The following is an 11284-nucleotide window of genomic DNA, read 5'->3' as shown; positions in this document are numbered from 1 at the left end:
CATTATCTCAGTTTAAAAAAAACTGTATAACAGTAGTAAATCAGAAGTGCCTGACATATTTTAAAATATTGGTTCACGCGTTCATCAGATAATCCACCCTAAGTTAAGACTGGGATGTAGTGATCTAAACGGTCAGATATTTGAAAAATTTATAAGCGATAATCCTGAATGTCCATGTGTTTTTTTCAATGAAAGCGCTTCACATTACCTATATACTTGCCCAAATAATAGTGAGATTAGATCTGAAAGCTAATATTATGTTAATGGATATGACCTTCGAACCGTCCTGTTTGGTAACGTCAGCCTAGACAAGGAAATACTGCTGAAATTTTTGACTCTTTACATCATTGTTTCTCTATGAGCAAAATATTTGTCTAAGCATGCACTCTTATATATCTCACCAACAACTGTTTACCTTTGATTTTCCACATATAACTGAAGTCTATACTACTGTATTATAATACTTCTGCTGCTTGTTTGAATTTTGTTGGGGAGAGATATTTAGATAGGCTCTGCCTGTATATCAGTCCCCTTTCACAGTACCAAGTGGAAATAAATATTGTTTACAAAAAGAAAGAAAAAAAGGTGAAACTGTTTCAATTATCACAAGGGTCTCTACAGAGTAATGCATATGCCGTGATTAATTATTACTAAGGTTCTTGAAGTAACGTACCGGATGAACTGATCACAACAGGTAAGACAGCTTTGAGGTGATTCAAATAACTGTCAGGCCTCGGTACGGTAAAACCTACATGACAATTCTTTGTGTGGTATGTCGCTCCTATTTGGGTAAATACGGTTAACTATTTATAGCCATTAACATTAAATGAAAATAAATATGTAGATCATATGCGGTAGACTGCGCAAACTGTGTAGATGAGGAACATGACATTTACTTAAGACGGTAAACGTTAATATTTGTGGTTTCAGAAATAATTATCCAGCATAATAACTTCGGTAAACACGGAAAGTAAATACTTGATCCAAATAAAGATATGAATGTTCGCGGTGGAAGATATAGCTCAGTTTTAGTTGGTGTAATTATTAGTTTTAGTGGTGATAGTTTGGGGACTATGGTAATGAATCACGGCGGCTTTGTTGCGCGCAGTTCCTGAATATATACAGAGCTAGACGATAGCAGCTAATGTAGTAAATACGGTAATTGTTTTCCCAAACGGTGCGCATTTGAATAGTCATTGTTATGATAAACAGAGACTGACTATAACTGTATTTAAATGACTACGGTAGTGAAATTGGCGTATAGGCTGGGTTGTACCGTATACAACTGTATGAGGGACGGTGCTATTTACAATATATTCAAATACTTACTTCGTGATGACAAAACCTAAACAATACGGAATGCGTTATTATAGCCTATTCTGTAAGCACACACGGAAGGTAAAGCTGCTCGTATAACCTTTGAACGGTGGACTAACGGAAAGTATGGAATAAGCGACCTACGTATAAAATATATCTTGCTTCGGCAGTTGTGTTAACTCTGGGAACGGTTTGTGACTAAGCTCATATACGCTACACTACTGCACGAAAATATAAACATTATATGCATCTGGCATTTTGAACAGATGACATTAGACATAGAAGGGGGATATAATCATGGATGTCGAAACATAGGAGAGAAATATTGGTTTTGACGCATTATACTTAAAACATCACTGGACAGTGCCTGAATATTAAACGGTAAATTATATTAAATGAGCAGTCATTTAGAACTTGTACACATTAGATTGAGCATTACAATATGGCAATTCTGATTCAACTTAACATTTTCTAGATAATGATAACAATGACATAAGAAGTTAAGTCATAAAATAGGAATATTTAAATTTTCTTCCCTTGAAACAAGAGAGGAGAGAGCTGTGAGGACCTTAGGGTTTATTCAAGCAAATGTGCCGAGGACCGACACCCAAGGAGTTATATACCCCCACAACTCTACTGGTATCACATTAACAATTACTTTAATGTTGTAATGTCCGTCCGGTGGTAATAGAACAGTATCAGTATTGCATAACAAATGTTGATTTTAATTACAGTTTTAGATGATGGTCACAACCTGCGCCGGCTGGTAACAAAACATTAATCAAGAGAACAAGGGCTGGGGCGGACGTCCGCGCTGATTGTATCTGTGATCACGTCATTTACTGTTCGCGTGAATGAGCTCGCCAAGGGGCAGCCGTCATGGTTGGTTGGTTGGTTGGTTTGTTGCTTTACGCCCCACTCAGCAATATTCCAGCTATGTGACGGCGATCTGTAAATAATCGAGTCTGGACCAGACAATCCAGTGAGCTTCGTTCCACGAAATTTGGATTGATGGCATACATCAACCGAATCAGCGAGCCTGACCACCCGATCCCGATAGTCGCCTAATACGACAACCATAGTCGCCTTTAACGGCAAGCATTTCTGTTATGTTAGTAAATGATTAATGGCAATACAATATATCCATGATTTGGTCGCTATCCTTTTCGTTTGTAAAAAATTGTTTTTGAAAGGGAATAGTGTTCAGGTTACTATAGGGACGAACGGACGCCCTTACATTACCACAAACAACGTAGGACCAAACTCTCTAAGCAAACAAACAGTAACCCGTGACAAGGATATGCAACATTTTACGGTCATACATACAGAAATATGTGATGCAGATTGTTCTTGTTTTGTTTGTTGTTAAACGCCGCACTCAGCAATATTACAATTATATGACGTTGGCCTTTAAATAATCGAGTGTGGACCAGATAATCCCGTAAATGCCGTCATGAGCAGTGATCTACGGAACTGGGCTACGATGACATGCATCAACCGAATCAGCGAGCCTGACCACCCGATCCCGTTAGTCGCCTATTACGACAAGCATAGTCGCCTTTTACGGCAAGCATTTCTACCCCGGATCTTCACGGGTCGCCGTCATGGCAGACCAATGGCGATACAAACGAGAAATACTGGTCTAGCGACTTTCGAATTTACGTATTTAGGTGAAGTTTAATTTCTGAAAATTTGTGAAAAATATAAAAAGTATAATGAAATAGATGCACTGTAATACAAGTATAAACAAGCAGGAGAAACGTTGCAAGCTTTTTCTTTATTTCATGAACTTTACATGATTTATTGCATATTAAATCTGAAAGAACACTTATTTCAAGGTAACTAGATTCGAAATGTAAACCTAAGGCAACAATATCGATATATCAAGGGTGGTAGTACAGAATATTTTGCATATTTAAACCAGTCACTGAATCAAGCCAGGATCCCTCCTTTACCGGGTGTTGCCCAACCTGAAAAATAAAACATGTAATTCCTACAGATGTTCTTTATTACACAGAAGACTTATGACACACTCCCTCAGTATAAAATCTATACCACTCTCCGCTCATATAATCGCCTTTTATCTCGCACCTGCGGCACTCTCCACTCATTTACACACCCCTTATCTCAAACCTGGACCACGCTCCACTCATTAATAAACCCCTTATTTCGCACTTGCACCTGGACCACTCTCCACTCATATCATCGCCTTTTATCTCGCACCTGCGGCACTCTCCATTCATTTACACACCCCTTATCTGAAACCTGGACCACGCTCCACTCATTTATACACCCCTTTTCTCGCACCTGCACCGCTCTCAACTCATATAATCGCCTTTAATCTCGCACCCACAGCACTATCCACTCATTTATACACCCTTTTTCTCGCACCTGGACCACTCTCCACTCATTTATACACCCCTTATCTCGCACCCGCAGCACTATCCACTCATTTATACACCCCTTATCTCGCACCTGCACCACTCTTCACTCATTTATACACCCCTTATCTCGCACCTGCAACACTCTCCACTCATTTATACACCCCTTATCTCGCACCTGGACCACTCTCCACTCATTTATACATCCCTTATCTCGCACCTGCACCACTCTCCACTCATTTATACATCCCTTATCTCGCACCTGCAACACTCTCCACTCATTTATACATCCCTTATCTCGCACCTGCACCACTCTCCACTCATTTATACACCCCTTATCTCGCACCTGCACCACTCTCCACTCATTTATACACCCCTTATCTCGCACCTGCACCACTCTCCACTCATTTATACACCCCTTATCTCGCACCTGCACCACTCTCCACTCATTTATACATCCCTTATCTCGCACCTGCAACACTCTCCACTCATTTATACATCCCTTATATCGCACCTGCACCACTCTCCACTCATTTATACATCCCTTATCTCGCACCTGCACCACTCTCCACTCATTTATACATCCCTTATCTCGCACCCGCAGCACTATCCACTCATTTATACATCCCTTATCTCGCACCTGCAACACTCTCCACTCATTTATACACCCCTTATCTCGCACCTGCACCACTCTCCACTCATTTATACATCCCTTATCTCGCACCAGCACCAATCTCCACTCATTTATACATCCCTTATCTCGCACCTGCACCACTCTCCACTCATTTATACATCCCTTATCTCGCACCTGCACCACTCTCCACTCATGTATACACCCCTTTTCTCGCACCCGCAGCACTATCCACTCATTTATACATCCCTTATCTCGCACCTGCACCGCTCTCCACTCATTTATACATTCCTTATCTCGCACCTGCACCACTCTCCACTCATTTATACACCCCTTATCTCGCACCCGCAGCACTATCCACGCATTTATACATCCCTTATCTCGCACCTGCACCACTCTCCACTCATTTATACACCCCTTATCTCGCACCTGGACCACTCTCCACTCATTTATACATCCCTTATCTCGCACCTGCACCACTCTCCACTCATTTATACATCCCTTATCTCGCACCTGCAACACTCTCCACTCATTTATACATCCCTTATCTCGCACCTGCACCACTCTCCACTCATTTATACACCCCTTATCTCGCACCTGCACCACTCTCCACTCATTTATACACCCCTTATCTCGCACCTGCACCACTCTCCACTCATTTATACACCCCTTATCTCGCACCTGCACCACTCTCCACTCATTTATACATCCCTTATCTCGCACCTGCAACACTCTCCACTCATTTATACATCCCTTATATCGCACCTGCACCACTCTCCACTCATTTATACATCCCTTATCTCGCACCTGCACCACTCTCCACTCATTTATACATCCCTTATCTCGCACCCGCAGCACTATCCACTCATTTATACATCCCTTATCTCGCACCTGCAACACTCTCCACTCATTTATACACCCCTTATCTCGCACCTGCACCACTCTCCACTCATTTATACATCCCTTATCTCGCACCAGCACCAATCTCCACTCATTTATACATCCCTTATCTCGCACCTGCACCACTCTCCACTCATTTATACATCCCTTATCTCGCACCTGCACCACTCTCCACTCATGTATACACCCCTTTTCTCGCACCCGCAGCACTATCCACTCATTTATACATCCCTTATCTCGCACCTGCACCGCTCTCCACTCATTTATACATTCCTTATCTCGCACCTGCACCACTCTCCACTCATTTATACACCCCTTATCTCGCACCCGCAGCACTATCCACTCATTTATACATCCCTTATCTCGCACCTGCACCACTCTCCACTCATTTATACACCCCTTATCTCCTCACCTGCACCACTCTCCACTCATGTATACATCCCTTATCTCGCACCTGCACCACTCTCCACTCAATTTATACATCTCTTATCTCGCACCTGCACCATTCTCCACTCATTTATACACCCCTTATCTCGCACCCGCAGCACTATCCACTCATTTATACATCCCTTATCTCGCACCCGCAGCACTATCCACTCATTTATACATCCCTTATCTCGCACCTGGACCACTCTCCACTCATTTATACATCCCTTATCTCGCACCTGGACCACTCTCCACTCATTTATACATCCCTTATCTTGCACCTGCACCATTCTCCACTCATTTATACATCCCTTATCTCGCACCTGGACCACTCTCCACTCATTTATACATCCCTTATCTCGCACCTGGACCACTCTCCACTCATTTATACATCCCTTATCTCGCACCTGGACCACTCTCCACTCATTTCTACACCCCTTATCTCGCACCTGGACCACTCTCCACTCATTTATACATCCCTTATCTTGCACCTGCACCACTCTCCACTCATTTATACATCCCTTATCTCGCACCTGCACCACTCTCCACTCATTTATACACCCCTTATCTCGCACCTGGACCACTCTCCACTCATTTATACATCCCTTATCTTGCACCTGCACCATTCTCCACTCATTTATACACCCCTTATCTCGCACCCGCAGCACTCTCCACTCATTTATACACCCCTTATCTCGCACCTAGACCACTATCCACTCATTTATACATCCCTTATCTCGCACCTGGACCACTCTCCACTCATTTATACACCCCTTATCTCGCACCTGCACCACTCTCCACTCATTTATACATCCCTTATCTCGCACCTGCACCACTCTCCACTCATTTATACATCCCTTATCTCGCACCTGCACCACTCTCCACTCATTTATACATCCCTTATCTCGCACCTGGACCACTCTCCACTCATTTATACACCCCTTATCTCGCACCCGCAGCACTATCCACTCATTTATACATCCCTTATCTCGCACCTGCACCACTCTCCACTCGTTTATACACCCCTTATCTCGCACCCGCAGCACTATCCACTCATTTATACATCCCTTATCTCGCACCTGCACCACTCTCCACTCATTTATACACCCCTTATCTCCTCACCTGCACCACTCTCCACTCATTTATATATCCCTTATCTCGCACCTGCAACACTCTCCACTCATTTATACATCCCTTATCTCGCACCTGCACCACTCTCCACTCATTTATACACCCCTTATCTCGCACCTGCACCACTCTCCACTCATTTATACATCCCTTATCTCGCACCTGCACCATTCTCCACTCATTTATACATCCCTTATCTCGCACCTGGACCATTCTCCACTCATTTATACACCCCTTATCTCGCACCCGCAGCACTATCCACTCATTTATACATCCCTTATCTCGCACCTGCACCACTCTCCACTCATTTCTACACCCCTTATCTCGCACCTGGACCACTCTCCACTCATTTATACACCCCTTATCTCGCACCTGGACCACTCTCCACTCATTTATACACCCCTTATCTCGCACCTGGACCATTCTCCACTCATTTATACACCCCTTATCTCGCACCTGCACCACTCTCCACTCATTTATACACCCTTTATCTCGCACCTGGACCACTCTCCACTCATTTATACACCCCTTATCTCGCACCTGGACCACTCTCCACTCATTTATACATCCCTTATCTCGCACCTGCACCACTCTCCACTCATTTATACACCCCTTATCTCGCACCTGGACCACTCTCCACTCATTTATACATCCCTTATCTTGCACCTGCACCATTCTCCACTCATTTATACATCCCTTATCTCGCACCTGGACCATTCTCCACTCATTTATACATCCCTTATCTTGCACCTGCACCATTCTCCACTCATTTATACATCCCTTATCTCGCACCTGCACCACTCTCCACTCATTTATACACCCCTTATCTCGCACCTGCACCACTCTCCACTCATTTATAAATCCCTTATCTTGCACCTGCACCACTCTCCACTCATTTATACACCCCTTATCTCACACCCGCAGCACTTTCGACTCATTTATACATCCCTTATCTCGCACCTGCACCACTCTCCACTCATTTATACATCCCTTATCTCGCACCTGCACCACTCTCCACTCATTTATACATCCCTTATCTTGCACCTGCACCATTCTCCACTCATTTATACACCCCTTATCTCGCACCCGCAGCACTTTCCACTCATTTATACACCCCTTATCTCGCACCTAGACCACTATCCACTCATTTATACATCCCTTATCTCGCACCTGCACCACTCTCCACTCATTTATACACCCCTTATCTCGCACCTGGACCACTCTCCACTCATTTATACATCCCTTATCTCGCACCTGCACCACTCTCCACTCATTTATGCACCCCTTATCTCGCACCTGGACCACTCTCCACTCATTTATACATCCCTTATCTCGCACCTGCACCACTCTCCACTCATTTATACACCCCTTATCTCGCACCTGGACCACTCTCCACTCATTTATACATCCCTTATCTCGCACCTGCACCATTCTCCACTCATTTATACATCCCTTATCTCGCACCAGCACCACTCTCCACTCATTTATACACCCCTTATCTCGCACCCGCAGCACTATCCACTCATTTATACATCCCTTATCTCGCACCTGCACCACTCTCCACTCATTTATACACCCCTTATCTCGCACCCGCAGCACTATCCACTCATTTATACATCCCTTATCTCGCACCTGCACCATTCTCCACTCATTTATACATCCCTTATCTCGCACCTGGACCATTCTCCACTCATTTATACACCCCTTATCTCGCACCCGCAGCACTTTCCACTCATTTATACACCCCTTATCTCGCACCCGCAGCACTTTCCACTCATTTATACACCCCTTATCTCGCACCTGCACCACTCTCCACTCATTTATACATCCCTTATCTCGCACCTGCACCATTCTCCACTCATTTATACACCCCTTATCTCGCACCCGCAGCACTTTCCACTCATTTATACACCCCTTATCTCGCACCTGGACCACTCTCCGATCATTTATACATCCCTTATCTCGCACCTGGACCACTCTCCACTCATTTATACTTCCCTTATCTCGCACCTGGACCACTCTCAACTCATGTAATCGCCTTTAATCTCGCACCTGCACCGCTCGCCGTTCCTTAAAACACCTTTACCTCTTACCTTCTTTTTTTAAAGTGCATGGCTTCATTTCAAACAAATAAATCGTACACAGTTTACCTGGAGGAGTTCTAAACGTGGGCGCCTCTCACTTCTTGTAATAGTGCAGCCACCCTTTCTCCGCCTTGCCCCCGGAACCCTTGGCAGCCTGGAGTTGGCAGAGAGAAGTTTCCTTGTGGTGGAAGAAAGCCTTACACTTGGGGTTCCCCAGACAGTGAAAGCTGCAAGCCCCCAGGTCCAGCTTAGTCTGTGGCATGACGACGTTGGACGTCACTATCTTGCCGTCCATGGCGGGGAGTCTGTCAAACAAGCTCTGCTCCATCTGGGCGGCGACGCAGGGCGGGAACACAAGGAGGGTGGCCAGGAATACCAACATAATGTGTTCTCTCCCTCGTTCACAAATGTCTGGAACAATGTTATACATGAAGCTACAATATTGATGACAAAAAGCAACACAGGTGTACATTTTCCAGGTAACGCTTGACGGGATGTTACGTGTTTGGCCTGGCGACAACGTTACACCAGGGACACAGGGGACAGGGCTACAAGGCAAGGCGTACAACGTTATATCATGTGCCCTGATAGGGACAGGGCGACACGGCAAGGAGTACAACGTTATATCATGTGCCCTGGTAGGGACAGGGCTACAGGGCAAGGCGTACAGCGTTATATCATGTGCCCTGATAGGGACAGGGCTACACGGCAAGGCGTACAACGTTATATCATATAGCCTGATAGGGACAGGGCAACACGGCAAGGCGTACAACGTTATATCATGTAGCCTGATAGGGACAGGGCAACACGGCAAGGCGTACAACGTTATATCATATAGCCTGATAGGGACAGGGCTACACGGCAAGGCGTACAACGTTATATCATGTAGCCTTACAGGGACAGGGGTACACGGCAAGGCGTACAACGTTATATCATGTAGCCTGATAGAGACAGGGCGACACGGCAAGGAGTACAATGTTATATCATGTAGCCTGATAGGAACAGGGCAACACGGCAAGGAGTACAACGTTATATCATATAGCCTGATAGGGACAGGGCGACACGGCAAGGAGTACAACGTTATATCATATAGCCTGATAGAGACAGGGCGACACGGCAAGGCGTACAACGTTATATCATATAGCCTGATAGGAACAGGGCGACACGGCAAGGAGTACAACGTTATATCATGTAGCCTGATAGGAACAGGGCGACACGGCAAGGAGTACAACGTTATATCATGTAGCCTGATAGGAACAGGGCGACACGGCAAGGAGTACAACGTTATATCATATAGCCTGATAGGAACAGGGCGACACGGCAAGGAGTACAACGTTATATCATGTAGCCTGATAGGAACAGGGCGACACGGCAAGGCGTACAACGTTATGTCGTTTGACCTGATAGGGGCAAGGCGACACGGCAAGATATGCAACGCCGTCAGAATTTACACACATTTCCATAAACGAAAACCTGGACCACCCCCCTCTAAACCCTTTTCCTTGAACTGCAACTGCAGTTGGTCTCGAGTCCACAACTAAGGCAATATTACATTTGGTACAGCAATGAAACACATGTTATTAAACTAAAACAATTTTCATAATTGGCTTACATTTTAACTGCAACTACACGCTACCCAAGTGCGTCAGTCCTCCTCTGATGTCTGTGCCCATATGTTTCTCGGAGGTACACACAGTTGCCTTGGCTGTGTATCAGTATTGGCATGGGAACGTCTCTCAACAGAGAGAAATAGGCAAAGAGATATGTTAGTAAATGATTAATGGCAATACAATATATCCATGATTTGGTCGCTATCCTTTTCGTTTGTTAACATTTGGTTTAGGAGGGGATAGTGTTCAGGTTACTATAAGGACGAACGGACGCCCTTACATTACCACCAACAACGTAGGACCCAAATCTCTAAGCAAACACAGTGTAACCCATGACAAGTTATCAAGGATATGCAGCATTTTAAGGTCATACATGAAGAAATATGTGATGCAGATTGTTCTTGTTTTGTTTGTTGTTAAACGCCGCACTCAGCAATATTACAATTATATGACGGTGGCCTTTACATAATCGAGTCTGGACCAGATAATCCCGTAAATGCCGTCATGAGCAGTGATCTACGGAAAGGGCTACGATGACATTCATCAACCTAGTCAGCGAGCCTGACCACCTGATCCGTTTTGTCGCCTCTTACGACAAGCATAGTTACCTTTTACAGCCAGCATGAGTTGCTGAAGACCTATTCTATCCCGGATCTTCACGGTTGGCCAGTATGTGTGAGCTGGCTCACTGTGTGTCACATTACCCCATTGGAGTACAAACCCTTATCCATCACACAAACTTCATGTCATAGTGGTGTTGACACCGTGCTTGAACACTAGAGGGACTCGTACAGCACGCTTTACAAC

General features: G+C 44.8%; 1 long non-coding RNA gene across 1 annotated transcript; it reads right to left on the bottom strand.

The window, feature by feature from the left end:
- Positions 1–3145: 3145 nt before the first annotated feature.
- LOC125375893 lies at positions 3146–10674 on the bottom strand. Its single transcript, XR_007218835.1, has 3 exons — positions 10480–10674; positions 8934–9278; positions 3146–3287 (listed from the first exon to the last, which is right to left on the bottom strand). It is a non-coding gene; the product is annotated as an uncharacterized LOC125375893 (long non-coding RNA).
- Positions 10675–11284: the final 610 nt, after the last annotated feature.

This window comes from Haliotis rufescens, unplaced genomic scaffold, assembly GCF_023055435.1.
Source record: "Haliotis rufescens isolate VD_foot unplaced genomic scaffold, xgHalRufe1.0.p SCAF_61, whole genome shotgun sequence".
In the NCBI taxonomy this organism is placed as follows: Eukaryota; Metazoa; Mollusca; class Gastropoda; order Lepetellida; family Haliotidae; genus Haliotis; species Haliotis rufescens.
The sequence above is the reverse complement of the archived record's forward strand: the minus strand, read 5'-3'. Positions and strand labels throughout refer to the sequence as shown.